This window comes from Canis aureus, chromosome 6, assembly GCF_053574225.1.
Source record: "Canis aureus isolate CA01 chromosome 6, VMU_Caureus_v.1.0, whole genome shotgun sequence".
Taxonomy (NCBI): domain Eukaryota; kingdom Metazoa; phylum Chordata; class Mammalia; order Carnivora; family Canidae; genus Canis; species Canis aureus.
In genome coordinates, this window is record NC_135616.1 from 49,901,009 (window position 1) to 49,917,810 (window position 16,802).

The 16,802-nt window shown below is 43.6% G+C and overlaps 2 long non-coding RNA genes across 2 annotated transcripts in view; one reads left to right on the forward strand and one right to left on the reverse strand.

The window, feature by feature from the left end:
* Positions 1-2,015: 2,015 nt before the first annotated feature.
* LOC144316073 (uncharacterized) overlaps positions 2,016-16,802 on the reverse strand; it is a 72,647-nt gene continuing 57,860 nt past the window's right edge. Inside the window, exons 3-4 of the long non-coding RNA XR_013381872.1 lie at positions 8,875-10,751; positions 2,016-2,774 (exon numbers count right to left, since the gene is read on the reverse strand). This is a non-coding gene — a long non-coding RNA (uncharacterized LOC144316073). The remainder of the gene's footprint in view (positions 2,775-8,874; positions 10,752-16,802) is intronic.
* LOC144316074 (uncharacterized) lies at positions 8,900-15,188 on the forward strand. Its single transcript, XR_013381873.1, has 2 exons — positions 8,900-9,769; positions 14,071-15,188. It is a non-coding gene; the product is annotated as an uncharacterized LOC144316074 (long non-coding RNA).

The window sequence follows — 16,802 nt, forward strand, 5'->3', positions numbered from 1 at the left end:
GTAGGATTCAATCAGGGATTTGCTAAGTCATCCTAAAGAGCTAGAAGTACCTAAGACTAGAAATTTAATGCTAACCTAAATAATGGTAGTAATAAATCCAAACAACTTTAGGTAAACTTGATGAAAATCAATTCATCAAACATCAATTCACCGAAAGATAAGTCACTCAGTGACCAATTCCTCAAAAGCCAACATGTTGAAAATTAATTTGCTGAATGATTAATTTACCCCAGACTGCCAAATCTGGTACCTGAAATCTTAGGCCTCTAGATGAGCTCATCAGAGTGATTTCAGTCCAAGCCAGTTTGCTACAGGTGTGTCACTGAGGCTGGCCAACTGCTAGTGAATTTGGCACTTTGGGTCTATGTCATTATGTAACAAGACGATTTTGTACATTTGAGATCTCATGCAGTGGGCACATCTTCAATGTCAAGGATTTGATAAATAATAAGGTAGGTTTCTCTCTGCAACTATATTTAGCCCATTGTCTTTCCTATTATCCTTAATCATGGCCTTGTGAATAAGTTCAAACAAATATATTGTGCATGTTTCAGATTTCAGACTCCTTTCACTTTAATGTCGTATATGTGGAAGAATGGTTTGCCCTTTAAACACAGTTTTATGCCAGTTTTCCCTTCCCTATTTTTGCTGACTTTATCAGTCTTTTGAACAAAAATTTTTGTCTACTTGTTAATTTTGCGTATCTATAACAAATGCGGAAACTAGAATTTTCTTTTCATGAAATGAGTTCTATATATAACTTTAGGTGTGTGGCCTATAAAATCCAAGTTATGCTTGAAGCCTCAAAACAAGAGAAGGTACGAGGCTGTGCTGCAGAGTGAGCTCACCTGTTAACATATAAAATGCTGTGCAGTGGAGATCTAAAAGTAAAAAACATAAGGCCAACATTCAACCAGGTCAGGCTGACAAACTCTCAGTAAAATTGCCGGCTGAAGCAGCTCCCATGAGCCACACCAAACAGACACTGAGAGTGACGCCGCCTCAGAGACAACTGAAGCGACGTCATACAATCCATCTGCGACAAGCTCCATGAATAGGTAGCAGAAGCAAGGTTTTGGAGAATCAATACTTTGGTAAGTGGTTCACTCTGCAAATTGAGGATTCAGGACCTGACTTTCAGCAAACTGGTATATCGGCTTTTGGAAAGTTGGTTTGCTTCACTTAAGAAGTGATGTTGTGGCGCAGCGGTTTGGCGCCTACCTTTGGCCCAGGGCGCGACCCTGGAGACCCGGGATCGAATCCCACATCGGGCTCCCGGTGCATGGAGCCTGCTTCTCCCTCTGCCTGTGTCTCTGCCTCTCTCTCTCTCTGTGACTATCATAAATAAATAAAAATTAAAAAAAAAAAAAGAAGTGATGTTATAGGCAGAAGAAAATAAGAGTGACAAAAGCGAGCATGGGGGGAAGCCCTCCCAGCACAGCACATTCACGAAGGTGTCCGTTCTCATTCTGACCTGCGCGTGGATGCTCCTTGGAGACAGCGGCCTCAGGCTAGCTCAGCCGCTGCCAAGAACAGGTGACTCTCCTTGCCAATCCCTCTCTGACTCTGCACTCACCTGGAATGCTTCATGATTATAAATGATCTTCCCCAGTAGATTTCCCCTAGAGAGAGAATTTATAGGTCAAGGGTCGGAGGTACCTAGTCACCTTGGTGGACATAAATCTAAATGTGCATTAATAAAAGGGCATCTAAAAAAAAAAAAAAAAAAAAAAAAAAAAAAAAAAAATAATAAAAGGGCATCTCTGTTTTGCCATCTGTATTTTATGAGCTTTGTAAAGTGTGGGTCAAAGCCACTGAGTCTGATCACCCCCAGGACCTTGGTAAGATGAATTTTTCACAGTGTCTGTGAATAATGGCTGGACCCAGGTCTGTTCTCGATTCATCCAGGTAGTTCTGCAGCCTTATTGTAAAATAATTATATAGAAATAAATAATTTCTATATTCAGGGAAAACATGGCTGAGGAGGACTCTACATTTAAAAAGTGGACCTAAAGTAATTGCAGAGAGAATAAAATATTTTTATTATATATTTTACATAAAACCCTGATGTAATCATATGCATCCAAAGCCACATTGGCCAGGAGGCTAAGATAGGGTCACATTAGCAGAAATAAACAGTATTTCTCTTCAGTGTGCTACTGTGGGCCTTGCACACACGTTATTTAGGGGGTTCCCATAGAGCTCTTGTGTGCCAGGGAAGAGACCCCTCAGCTCCCCCTGCCACTGCCCTGCCCTGCTTGGCTCCTGTCATCTGGGCCCACTGCCTAGAGAGCTCCTCACGACGTTCACAGCCAGGTGGGCACCAAAGGGCAGCCATCTGCTCTGGGGCCTTGTCCCCCTGTTTCTCCAGCTGGATCTGGATTTGCAGAAGCTCCTCCAGGTCTTCCAGGTGCCAAGACTGGGCTTTCCTTGCTGCTGTCCTCCTCCTGACACTTGTCCTCCTCCTGGCACTACAGGGAGAGTGAGGAGTAGCTCCCTCTTCTCCTTTTCATCGCAGTGGGCTCAGGACCTTGCAGCACTGCCACATGTCTCCAAAGAGTTGCCACAAACATCCGTAGGACTCAACTAAGGCTCATCCTAGGCCCAGCTAGAGGAGCGGTTGACCATCGCTATGCAGAACTGGAAGGTAAACAGGCTCCGTGCATCAGAGAATCAGGAAGTGATGCAGAATCGCCCAAAGAAGACACGTTCCATCAGCATCAGGGTAAAAGGTTGGCTTTACCCCTTGGCTGCCTCTGATCTGTCCTAGCAATCTGGAGAGAGATGGGAGCATTACCATCAAAACCACACTGAAGAACATAGGTCACTTTTATAACCATAAAAAAAAAAAAAGGTAGCGTTTTAAACCATCATTGTAATAACAGCATACACTCATTTGTTTAGTTTAATGCTTTAGTTTAATGCTTAGTGAGGTGTGTGCACTGCCACCGGAAGTCCCAAGAACGTGGGTACGGCCACTCTCGATGAATCATTTTGCTGTCTCCATTAAGTCACAAGCGGACAAAACCCTTTAGGTGGTGTTGAGAGATACCCGGTCTAACTGGATCCCACTAAGAGCTGCATCCGATATTCCATCACCCTGAGTGGGCAGGCCAGGTAACGATTTTCCCATCCACCTTCTTTTCCCTGCACCTTTGGAATGGGACCTCAGTGGGGTTTGGGCCTGCCTGGCCCTGCCCAGGTTCCCTTTCCAACCCCTCCCCTCCCTCGTCATGTATCTGAACGATCATGTGCACACACACATGCACACACATGTACACACATTTTGCTCTTGGTCTGGGTGATTTCCAAGACTGCTGATCAACCCTAGTACTGCTTTCTTGATTAATAGTCACTCTCTCCAGGCTTCACCTCCATAAACTTGAAGAATTTTCCCTGGTTCTGCTCTGCTGCTCCAAGAAAGCGGAGAACCTCCGAGCAGCCTGGAATCCCACCTTTCCCATGTCATTTCCAGACGGGATTCATGGAGGACATCTGTGTCCTCCGGGAGGTCTACATTCTTGTTCCGCAGGTACCTCTAATTGACTTCAGCATTCCCTTTCTTGTGAAATCTTTTATTCCATGTGTCTTTCTCTCAGTCTCGCTCTTCTTTCAAACCAAGTGAGAAGAGGGACTCTGCTATTTATGGTTGACCTTATCCTGTGTTTTATAAGGTATGCTAAAGGATTTTCTCCCCACCTCTGCCACGGGGTTTTAAAATTAATTTTGAAAGAGAATGCAATTTCTGAGGCTGTCCTTCCTTGAAGGACATTTTTTATTCTCTCTGCAGAATGCGTACTGAGGATTATTCTATAGAAGAAATTGTTCCTGGACCGCTGTTTTATTTTATTCTTGGTGTTGTTTCAGAGGGGGGGGGGATAGGTGACCTGGTGACCCAACTAACAGGAAGGCAGTGTCCCCCCTCTCAGGCTGAGGTTACTTTACAACATAATCAGGGTGAGCGGTGGATATCCTGAAATACTGGCGACGCTCTCTACAAAAAACATCCTTCTGCCTCAGGCCAAACCTATTCACCTTTGCGGTTATTCTTGCTCAGTGTCTAGCATTTTGCTTTCAGCTATCATACTTGGTTCCTCAGTGATTAAAAAGAAGACACAGGGCTTGTTTTACACACACACATATACACACAGACTCTGGGAGAAATGTGCCTTCCAGAAGAGTTCCTTTTATTGCTACTCAAGCCTGAACCTCTTCCTTGAGAAGAGAAGGGCAAAAGGAGGGAGGGTGTATGTGCTGTGTGAGTTTGGGCCTGTGTTTCCTCCACCTCAGTGGTGGTCTGCAGTTGGAGTTGGAGAGGGAAGCAGTCAGAGAAGCTGAAAGCCAGCCGCCACAGGATGAGCACTTCCTTTCTCCCAGTTCCATAGCCTGGCTAACACTCCAGCACACATAGGTAGGAAGCAGAGATGGACAGCACTGCTATGTCCATATTCCTGTTGGGGACCTTTTCATACTCAAAACCAAAATATGTCATGCAGGGGACACCTGGATGACTCAGTGGTTAGACATCTGCCTTTGGCTTAGGTCATGACCCCAGGGTCCTGGGATCAAGCCCCACATCAGACTCCCCGCAGGAAGCCTGCTTCTCCCTCTGCCTGTGTCTCTGCCTCTCTGTCTGTGTCTCTCATGAATAAATAAATAAAATCTTAAAAAATATATATGGCATGCATATATATTTCTGAGTTCCTTCTAAAGAAGTGGCAAGACCATTTGTTCATGGAAATCCTCCCAGGGTTAACTGTGAATATTGTCATTATCGGTTTGAGGTGAGCATAGTGGTGATGGGTGTGTGCCAGCATGTGGCTCTGTTTCCCCTGCTTCTCTCTCCTGGTTTCTACTTACTCTCACATTTGTCAGCACTGGCAAGGGCAGGCAATCATTCCCTATTATTACCAACCATAAAGCACACAAAACTGAAGGCAGACCACTCCTGAGTCCCTGACCACTGGTTCTACCCAACAGCATACAGCCGTTCCAGGGTGGGGATTTATCATTTACCATTCAGAGTGACCCCAAAGGCTACCACTGTAAATATACGTATCTGACTATATTTTTAAAAGAAAGTGAACCTAAACACAAACAAAACAAACAATTTTCTGAAATCCAACTAACTAGAACTCTTACTTAATTAGGATTATAAACTACAAAGAAAAGAAAGAAGCAAAATGATAACAAAAAAGATAAAAATTATAGCTATTTATTGTGTCACTTCTGTGCACCAGGAAGTTATTTTATAACCTATTTGTAACCACCTGTGGGAAACCCTAAGGGTCATAGAGGTTTAAGTAACCTAGACAAGATGCTACTACTACTTGCAAGTGACAGAGTCAAAATTCAAACCCAGGTTCCATTTTCTAAAGAGCTATGCTGTGTTTATCTTGTTTTTGTTGCGGTGTTTTTTTTTTGTTTTGTTTTGGTTTAGTTTTTGTATTTGAACCCTCAGTCATGTAGTGGGTAAGAATTTTACATCTATAGGGATAGTTATTAGTTGTTCACCAAATATTTTCAGATCTCCACCTTTTTGGGCACAGACTTCCTGACGTCAGCTGGTTGCACAAGGCCCTGTGACCCATTCCGGCCAATGAGTTGTGAGTGGAAGTACTAATTGTGGTGTGTGTCAACACCAGACCGGGACCTCTCAGAGCTCCCTTCCCTCTGTGAATGGCCCAGTTCCAGCTCCATCAGTATAGGTCCTAAAGCGAGAACAACATTGAGCCAACCCCCAGCAGGTAGATATGCTGTGTGCTGAAATTTGGGGATTGATATTGCAGCATAGTCTAGCCTACCCTAACTGAAACAACCTAGAAAGTACAAAATGTACCTTTATTTTCTCTTAACTGAACTCTATGATCAAGCCCTCACTTTTACCAACGTAGAAAATCTAGTCTTACTCACTCTACTCACTTTCTTTTTTTTTTTTTTAAGATTTTATTTATTTATTCATGAGAGACACACAGAGAGAGAGGCAGAGACACAGGCAGAGGGAGATCTACTCACTTTCAATGTAATGGTCAGCCATTTTTTGAGGGAGGAATACTTGGTAAACTCAAGGTTCTGCTCCCTGCCTTGTCCAGTGGGGAACAGGATAGTACATCTAAGTTCTAGGCAATGGAGGAAGTGAGAAGAGAGGCACAGGGGGACCCCTTTGCTCCACAGCTTCCATTCTGCAGGCCATCATGGCCGTGTGCCTTCCCTCTCGACCTCTGTAGTGGATGGCCAGCACTGCCAAGGCCTGCGAACACCAGATGCACCACTCTGGCACCTCCTCATCCCAATCCAAGGCCTCTGGTATCTGTTAGCCTACTCACAGCATTTCTCCTTCCCCTATGGACCGCAAGGTCTTTAAGATGCTATGAATTAGTCCTCAGGTACTTCATTCAGCCACAGTGACCACCGTTCCGGCACCAGGCCACATCGCAGGTGATGGCAGGAGATGTCTTTCCCTAAGAACCTCACCGCCTCCCGAGGCTAGTCCTTGGGTAGCAAGGCACAAGTGTCTGCTCATCTTGGGCCCCACCTCCCTGAATCTATCAGAGGTGTCTGTCCATTTGGTCCTACCCAGTTGCTGGGATTAAGCCCAAGGAGAGGGGTCCAGGGTGGTGGTCAGGATTCCAAACATTCTCACAGGGAAGTACCACAGTGACATCTCTGTCTCTCGCCTCCTGTTCTGGGACTGAAAGTTGTCTCTTCCATCCTGCTACTCACGGTGCTGGTTTGCAACACAAGAGGGACGCTATGCTGGCATGTGAATCAACACACTGTTCCCTTCATCGAGGAAGTCTGGCTACTAAAAAAAAAAAATAATAGTGCCAACTGAACTAAGTAGTGTTCACAGTGATAAAGTTGATTTACATTCTGTTATGAGCTCTTTATCTCAGTAATAAACAGTTCTCAGGAGGCAGCCGACTCTGTCGTACATTCCTACCTATTCTGTTTTGTGGATAAATGTTATGCCCAGCTTCCTTCCAGTTTGGCTTTTGATGTTCAAAGCCAGCCTCTGAAATTTAAAAAACCTTTCTACTCTCTGGTACCTTGCCTTTCAAGACTATTGTTTCAGCTGTGACTTTGAAACAACCTCATTCAACAATCCAACCGACTTCTTCGTTCCATTTTGTATCTGCCCTCATCCTGAGAATAGTTTTTAAAAAAATCATTGCCGGGAGACTGCTGAGGAAAAGCTAACATTGATACCTTTGTGCTATTTAGCTTTTTAATTGTATTTCCTGTTTCCCTGGTTAGAACACTGCATAATTCTTAAGGTAGAGACCTTAAATGGGAATTAATTCTCTAAGTATTCAGATTAATCAAAGTTTGCCTAGCTCTTGGTATAGATGATATTTTCTTTTACCAGTCATGTTGAATCTGTTCCCTTCTAACAATACACATAATCAAAAAGTTGTCTGATTAATGTGATGTTTAGCAAGAACCTGTAATAACATGAATAAATCCTTCTTATAACTTGAACTGAAAAATGTGTGTTATAATACGGGGTACACTGTGAGAATAACTTTAAAATCGACCCAAAAAAGACTAAGAAAAAACAATAGAAAAGTATTCATATGTATTCATACTTTTAACTTATATAATGCTCTTTAATAGAAAGAATAATTTTAATTTTTTTTTTAAAAAGTGACCGAATTTCCCAATTGACTTATAACTTGAGCAACACATTATTTTTGGTTACATTTTGTCTTCTATTGTTCCTTAGTTTATCTCCTCAGCTTCTTTTCCAAGAATCTTTTCTGCCAAATTTTAACAATCTTAGAAGGTAATGAAACCCTTCAGTTATGGTACATTATTACCATCATCAACCCATTTAAGACCCTTCCCCTCATCCCTGACCATCATTCCAGCCCAATCCCAAGGACCTGTTTTTGCCGCAGGCCTAGGAAGACACACCATGCACTTTGCTCACCCAGCACCGTGTTTCGAAGATTTGTCCCATCACCAAACACTTTCCATGTCCTATCTTGGACAGTTAATATGTCATCATTTGTGACTGGCTTCTTTCATTTAGCATAGTGTTTTCAAGGGTCATGCACAATGGGACATGTATTTTATTTCTTTTACCAGTCAAGCGATGCTCCACTGCGTTGATATCTAGTATTTTGTGTATCCCATTGGCCTCTACAAGGAAAAGCGTATCACTTCCAGAGCCTACACTATGGTCAGTTTGGAGATTGTTGTAATGTTTACTTTCTATCAAGTAATTCGAATAAATGATGTCTAATTTTTAGACAATTTAGGAATTTCAACAAGATGAAGGGGGAGAAAGAGACAAAAGGCTGGGGGGGGGAGAGAAAATTTCTGTATTTTTCTATTCTTTGAGAAAAATGGAATTTTTTTCAAACCAGAAATGCTTTCCCACTTTCCCTCTGTGACCGCACGTCACGTGATGCTTTCCCCAGCCCTGAAAACAACACGCGGTGCTGTGGCAGCTGGGTGCTGAGATCCCAGCAAGTGCTGAATGAGGGATGGTGAAGAGATGAAGGCTGGCACCTGGTGCCCTCACTCCCTGCTCCCCGCCCCCCCCCATACGGGTCTTTTCCTGGTGCCAGGGCTTGAGGAGGCAGCAGTGGGGAGGGTTGCAGGAGAGCTCTGGAGTTAAGCTTAATTACTAGTAAATACAATTTCTCTGGGACCGCTGGGAAAAGGCAGCAGATAAGATCAGTGAAAGTGCTCAGAGGGCCTTGGGAGGCAGCTCCTCTACAAATATGGGATTGGCTTTTATTGTTGCTGCTGTTAATAAAACAGATGTTCTCAAAACATTCCTCCAACCGCTGACAGGACTTGGAAATGGCTGTCCCTTTATTGGTTGCTGAAACCAAATAAAAATCAAATTAAAGTTTAATTTACCTCATAATTTTCTTCGTGGCAGTTCTGCTGGGCCAGCCGTGAGGCAGAGCCAACGTCCCCTCCTCCGGGGCATACATCACCTTCAGCCTGAAGCCCCCAGGGGTCACCTGCTCCTTCCCCCTCTGCCAGAGGCCCAGCGTGGGTGGTATGAGCAGCTGGCAGAAGGGCCACTGCTTAGGCCAAGATGAGAGAAGGCTGGAAGCTGCTGGATGATACCAGAGAGGACCTCCCTCCTCTTCTCCTCTTCTCCGTGGGGTCTCCATGGTAACGGGGGGAAGCTGCTAGGTATTCCAGCTATGTGACCTGGGCCGGGCATATTCCCCAGGCTCCCGAGGGGTGCTGGGCGCAGAATCTGAGGCCCATGACCTCGTCCGCCATGTTCACTCCTACATTCCTTACACCCAGGACGGCGCCTGGGATAACCGGGGCTCCATGAACACTTCACGTATCTGTTCAGTGTTCTGTTCAACTACTCCACGAATGCATGAAAGAAGAAATGAAGTCATTCTCCAGCTCTTTCCTTTTTAAATTGTCTCCATTCTTTCCTCTTCTTCCTACGTTCCTTATGTTTTTTCCCCTACAACATATGAATAGTCTAGGACTTCCAGGGCACCATTCCAACTCTGGCCGATGAGTCCACACATCCTGGGAGTTAACCCCTTGCCACCAGCCGTAAACTCAGAGCTGGGCTCTGCATCAAGTGCTCTACAAATGCAAGCCAGTGATGTCTTCGTGTAAATCAGACAAGACACAAAGCCAAGGAGGTGATCACGATGGAAGCAGGTGCTGACACAGTCTTCAAGGTCAAGTGCCCCAAGGAAAACCATGGCAGTGACGCAAGAACCTCAGCGGTAAAACCCAGGCAGGGCTTCAGGGCTTCAAATCCCCCTCAGAGGTAAGGCCTGTCAGCCCCTCAGCTGGTCAGGTACCATTTCTGGGCCTGCATGGGGACTGGACCCCCCAGGGATGAGAGTGACCAGAAGACTGATGCACGGGGGCCTGCAGGCTAGCAGGGAGGACACGGGGAAAGATGTTGTCACCCTAAAATGTGAAGAGGGCTTCAGCAGAGACACAGTGTAGACAGGGTGCTGGCGGGATTCTCGGTGGGAGTAACACAGGATGGAGTAGGTTTGGTGGAGTGAAGATGAGATCAGGAGGGGCCAGAATAGGATGGAGAGAGGGTGTTTCTTGGTCATCCTTCATCTCAGTACCGTCTGAGGTGGGGACCGTCTCCACCAGGCATTTCCCTCCTGTCTTGGAGACACTCCAATGGATGAATTCAAGCAACATTGATCTTTGCACATACGACTGGAAGTTTCTCTTAAAGAGAACTAATCATGGCATATCTTCTGGCACAAGTTTAAAGAGAAGAGGATGTGGAAATGACGCCGTTGTTAAGAGAGATACTTTTCTTTCTTTTAGAGAATGTAATGCATTTTCTGAAACCGTACGCCAGCTAGACAACTTACGTGTCCTCTATCACAGAAGTAGCTGAGCAGTTAAGCATTCTGATTTCAGTTCATGAACCAGGAAATCTGTCACGGCAGATCCTGGTGAGTCTTCAGTTTGGCTGCTGACGGATACAGAAATGTGCTCTCTGCAGTCCTTTCCTCTCATCCCCTGTTCTGCTTCCCATACTCCTCAGAGCTGGCAATAGATGCTGTTGACAGTTGGTAGAAGGTAGCCGCATGCTTGGAGAGCTGAAGTTTGCTCCACAGGCAGCCCCAGAGACAGGGAAGGGCTTTTTCAGCACAATGTTGGGGTCACATGGTGGCTACATGTGCTCTGAGTGTCACTCAATGAGGCATATTTTCTTTCTATTCTTCTCCCCCACCTTTTAAAAATTTTAGCATTTCCTGGACAAGATCAGGCTAGTGCTAAAAAAAAAAAAAAAAAATTCAGGCTAGTGCTAGGTAAGGCTGATGTTAAGTGAAGGAGAAAATCAGGGAAGGAAATGGAAGAGGAAACGTGGGAGGGAGAGGTTGGGGAAAGGGGAGGAGGTAGAGGGTGAGGAAACTGGAGAAGCAGAGTTAAAAGAAAGGGTAGACAACAATAGTACTGACTTTCTAGCATTGTCGTGAGGGCTTACCTCAGGGCCTTTGCAATTGTTGCCTCCACCAGGAGCTCCCTCTCCTCAATGTTGTCACTTTCTCAACACACTTCAAATGAAGTGAGGGGCACCTAGGTGGCTCAGTCGGTTAAGTGTCTGCCTTCAGCTCAGGTCATGATCTGGAGGTCCTGGGATCCAGCCCTGCGTCGGGCTCCCAACTTAGCAGGGAGTCTACTTCTCCCTTTCCCCACTGCTCCTGCTGTCTCTCTCTCTTGCTATTTCTGTCTCTCTCTTTCTCTCAAATAAATAAATAAAGATCTTAAAAAAAAAAAAAGTCATCTCATGATGAGGCCGTCTTGATCTCCCTATAGTCCCCTCCCTGTTATCACTCTAATTGCTTAACTGGTTCTTTTTTCTTCAAAGCAATTATCATCACCTGCCTTATGATGTTTTTTGGTTTGTTTTTCTTCCTTCAAAGAAATGTAAACTTCATCAACACGGAATTTCTCCCTCTTTTTTTGAATTACTATAAATTTTTTATCTAACTTTAAGAAAACAAGGAGTCCTAAGCGTTCCAAAACTACTCTGCAGAAATAAGAGCAATATCCTATAGCAACATTTTAATAGGAATATTTCACATAACTAATATAAACATCTGAAACACTTTGTGCTATTTTTTTTTTTATTTGTCAGTGATTAACTCAGCACTGTCTAGGACATTTGTATGTCTTGGGAATTATTGAAGTATACGGTCTACCATTTTCTTTCTTTTTTTCTCTCTTTTTTTTAAACTAAGGTATATTGGCATATAACATTGTACATTCAGGTGTACAACATAATGATTTATTTGTATACATTGCAAAATGATCCCCACAATTACTGTAGTTAATCTATCACCATATATAGTCACAAACTTTTTTTTCCTGTGATGAAAATTTTAAGATCTACTGTATTGGCAACTTTTTTAAAAAAAAGATTCTATTTATTTATCTGAAGGAGAAAGAGCATGTATGAGAGAAAGAGCATGAGTAGGGGGAGGAACAGAGGAAGAAGGAGAAGCAGACTCCCCACTGAGCCCAACTCAGGGCTCAATCCCAGGACCCTGAGATCATGACCTGAGCTGAAGGCCAACACTTAATGGACTGAGCCACCCAGTGCCCCATTAGCAACTTTCAAATATGCAATATAATATTATTAACTATAGTCACCACATACATTACATTCCTATAACTTATTTATTTTATAACTGGAAATTTGTACCTTTTGACTCTTTCATCCATTTCTTTTTTTTTTTTTTAAGATTTTATTTATTTATTCATGAAGGACACAGAGAGGCAGAGACAGAGGCAGAGGGAGAAGCAGGCTCCATGCAGGGAGCCTGACGTGGGACTCGATCCCAGGTCTCCAGAATCATGCCCTGGGCCGAAGGCAACGCTAAACCGCTGAGCCACCCAGAGATTCCCCCTTTCATCCATTTCACTCCCCTATCCCCACCCCATTCTCTGGCAACCATCAATCTGTTCTCTGTATCTGAGGTTTTTTGTTTGTTTTTAGATTCCACATATAAGTGAGATCATAGGTATTTGTCTTTTTTTGTTTGACTTATTTCACTTAGTGTAGTACTCTCAAGGTTGAGCCATGTTGTCACATAGAGCAGGATTTCATTCTTTCTATAGCTGAATAATATTCCATTATAGATAAAATAATATATAATACACACAAAATATTTATGTTATATATATATTTATCACAATTTCTTTATCTATTCATCCATCAATTGATACTTTGTTTCCACATCTTGGCTATTGTAAATAATGCTGCAATAAACATGGGGGTGCAGATCATCTTCTCAAGCTAGTGTTCTTTTCTTCAGATAAATACTCAAGGTTTTGGCACCAAAAAAAAAAAAAAGATAAATACCCAAAAGGGGAAATGCTTTATATGGTAGCATATGGTAGTTCTATTTTTAACTTTCTTTTTAAGACTTCATTTATTTATTTGAGAGAGAGAGAGAGCATAAGCAGGGGGAGGGGCAGAGGCAGAGGGAAAAGCAGGCTCCTCACTGAGCGGGGAACCCAACTAGGGGTTCAACCCCAGGACCCTGAGATTACGCCCTGAGCCAAAGGCAGACACTCAACCATTAAGCCACCAAGGTGCCCCTATTTTTAACTTTTTGAGGAAGCTCTGTACTGTCTTCCACAATGCACCAGTTTGCATTTCCACCAATAGTGCACAAGGGTTCCCTTTTCTGCACATCTTTGCTAACACTTGCTATTTCTTCTTTTCTATACTAGCCTTTCTAATAGATGTGAAGTGATAACTCACTGTGGTTTTGATTTAACTTTCTCTGATGATGAGTGGTGTTGAGCACCTTTTCATGTACTCATTGGGCTATCTGTAGGTCTTTGGAAAAATGCCAATTCAGATCTTCTGCCCAATTTTAAATCAGATTGTTTGGTTTTTTGCTATTGAATTGTATGGTTTTTTATATTTTGGGGGATATCTGATTTGTAAATATCTTCTCAGTATTTTGCCTTATAGTTTTGTTGATGGTCTTCTTTACTGTGCAGAAGCTTTTTAGTTTGATGTAGTCCCACTTGTTTATTTTTGCTTTTATTGCCTTTACTTTTGGTGCCTTTATTTTATTGCCTTTTATTTTATTTGCCTTTATTCAAAAATTGAAAATTGATGTTAAGGAGCTTACTGCCTGTTTTCATCTAGGAGTTTTATGGTTTTGGGTGTTGCATTCAAGTCTTTAATCCATTTTGAGTTAATTTTTGTGTACAGTGTAAGAAAGTGGTCCAGTTTCACTCTTTTGCATGTGGCTATCCACTTTCCCCAGCATCATTTATTGAAGAGACTGTCCACACTGGGAAGTTTTCAATTTCATTTCTTGCTTTATCCCAAGCATCTAGAATAGTGTCTTGTACATAGTTGATGTTCAATAAGTATTTGTTGAATGAATCAATAAGTCTAGGGACTCCTTAAGAAAATAAAATAAAGCCGTCCTCCTTCCCCATCCAATCTCACAATGTCTCTAAGGAGAAAGGGAATTTTGATGTAAAATCTTTATCTCCTGGAGAGAAATTGTTTTATTTGCTTATAGTTTGAAACTTACCCTCCTTTTCATAATTTTTTCCTAACAGCACCCCAACCCCCAACAGAGAGAGTCGAAGATAGAGAAAATTTATGGATGATGTGCATGCGCCATTAAAGGAGTCCTGTCTTTCATGGCCATCCTTTGGGACAAACGTTGTGTCTACAAGGCAAGGACACTGATGATTCCTTACCACCTCCCGGAAGAGGATGGGGAGAACCCAGTCACAAAGGGAAGAGCATGATGAGAGACAGAGCTCACATCACAGAGATCCTAGGGGATGCTATTTTTTCTCTTCTTTCTAAAGTCTCTGTAAAAAAGCTCCAGACTTTTGTTTCTGAGTTGTGACCACTTTAAAGAATGTAAAATCCGAGCTAAAGTGGCTGCCACATGATTTCACCTCTGGCTGCTGGTGTGAGACACAGGGGTGGGGCTCTGGGGGTTGACATCTGACTCTCAGCCTTGGGGAAGAATGTGGTTAGAAAGAAGGGCTCTCTGATGTGATGCTGCTGCCAGTGGAGTTTGGGGCTTTGTGCCGTAACTAGAAGCAATTCAGGCAGGAAAGGCTGAAGGAACTGATGAAAAGGAACAGCAGGCAGAAGTGGAGGGAGATGCAAGGCTGTGAAAAAAGGAGAAAATAAACAGAGGTGACTCACGCTATCTCTAATCCATGCCAAGCTCCCCTGCTCCCCTGTGTACAGGGACCAGGGGAAATCTTCAACTTAGTTTCTGGTCAGTGTAGGCCAAAAATCTACACTTGCAGTAACTCTTCATCATTTGATAAAGCTTTCTGCTCAGAGCATCTTAGTTGGTCTAATGAATTTGTCAAGGTATAAAGAATTTGTGTGATTTTTCCCCCAGGCTCCTAGCATGGAGCTTCTAACATCCTCGGGATTTCCTGAATGATAGAAGTACCTCTGTTATTCGTGAGTCCTGTCTATCACTATGCTATCATGAAGTTAACGAGGTGACTCATTTGTGGGACCCTAAATAGCTTCAGAATGGGAGCTGGTCACCAGGAAGACTGACCGTATGATTAGAGGGTCTTTAGTTGGCTCTTTGAGCTAGCTCTGGCTCCAGGGAAAGAAGGAAGACTGGTGATTGAGTTTAACCATGGGGCAATGATTTAATCAATTATGCCTATGTAATAAAACTCTGGATGCCAAAGCTCAGTGGAACTTTCTGACTGGTGAACACTTTGATGTGCTGGACATGATGCACCCTCACTCCATGAGAAGACTGCCCAGGACCCTCCCAGACCTCATATGTGTCTCTGCATTTGGCTGTTCCTGATCTGTATGTATTTTTTTAATAATAAAAGTGTACTCATAGTCTAGCTCTTTCCTGAGTTCTTCAGTTGTTCTAGCAAACTATCAAACTACAGTGGTCATGAGAACTCCTAAATTTATAGACAACCAGCCAGAGGGCAGGTGGTCTGGGGACCCCCGAACTTGTGGCTGGTACATGAAGTGGGAGCAGTCTTGGGGGACTATGCTAGCTCTGGGAAGTTAGCGCCAGTCTATTTATTATCTATCACCTATAATATATCTATATTTAAATAACAATGCACATATCTAAACATACGTACCAAGTAAATTTCTTATTCCTGACCATAAGCCCCACAGCAAAAACATATACCTCCTCAAAAAGGGGTTGTGTATGTGGGGCAACCAGGGGTACATGGGATAAAATACAAAGTGGAGGCTCAAATTGTTTGGGGTTTTTTTTTTTTATGAGGCAGAAGGGCAGGTGATATCTATTTCAAATACCTCAATGTGTATTTAGGTGCTAGAGGTAGGTAAGAAGATGCAGTGAACAGTCCTAGGAAAATCACCCATGCCCTGTCCACAGAACAGAGAATCATAGCTACTCCAGAGAGAATGCCAAATTTGTAGGGAAAATGGATGAATCTTATTATTAGTTAGTTTTTCATCTCCAGGGCTGCAATTCAGCATGGTTGTGCACAATTTCATGTCCAGCCCCAGCTTCCAAGAATCCCTTTGCACATTCCATCCCATCTTAGCCGCAGCCTGGCCCCATTCTCATCAGGGCCTCTCACCAGCCTCTCCTTAATTCCCCCTCCTCATCTCCCCCTCCTCCCTTCCTTCTGGAGCTGTAGCAGCAGCAGCTAGCTTTCTATGCCTTTAATTGGGGCTGTGAGGTGGAGGATGTGACAGGAAGGATTATATTCTGAAAGTCTTTTGAGCTTCAACATGGACTAGGATGACTGGTCTCCAAAAAGGGACAAGGTTCCAGAGAGGATCCAGATCGGAAATCAAGGTGCAGAGGCTTTTGCAAACTGGGTTCCAGCCCCAGGAAAGAGGGAAGAAGAGGGAGGGGAGTGCTGGCCCCTTGGGAAGACTGGGTCTGGGGATAATTAATGCAATTACCCCTTTGGAATTTAGCTTAGGAGATGGAAGAAACAGACCAGAGATGACAAGCTTGAATATTCTCATTTTAGTTTGTTTCCAATCCTCTGCTGCTTAAGGAGAGGAAGGAAGGAGGAAGAGGTGGAAAGACACTAAGCAAGTGTGTGAGGTGGCAAGGAGGGTGGCCACCTGTTCTCATCTGATCCTGCGGGTTAACACTGGCCCTTGGGCAAGAGTGGGTGCTAATTGTGATCTCCCAGAGGCCTGACTGTGGTTAAAATGCATGGCTGTGGGGCAAGGTCTGGGTGGCAGAGAGAGCAGGGAAGCCAACCTACTTCTCTCCACAGCCAGCCAGACAGCCAGGCAGTCATGACACAGGAGCTCATGATCTCTCTCCTCACTTGAGAGATTG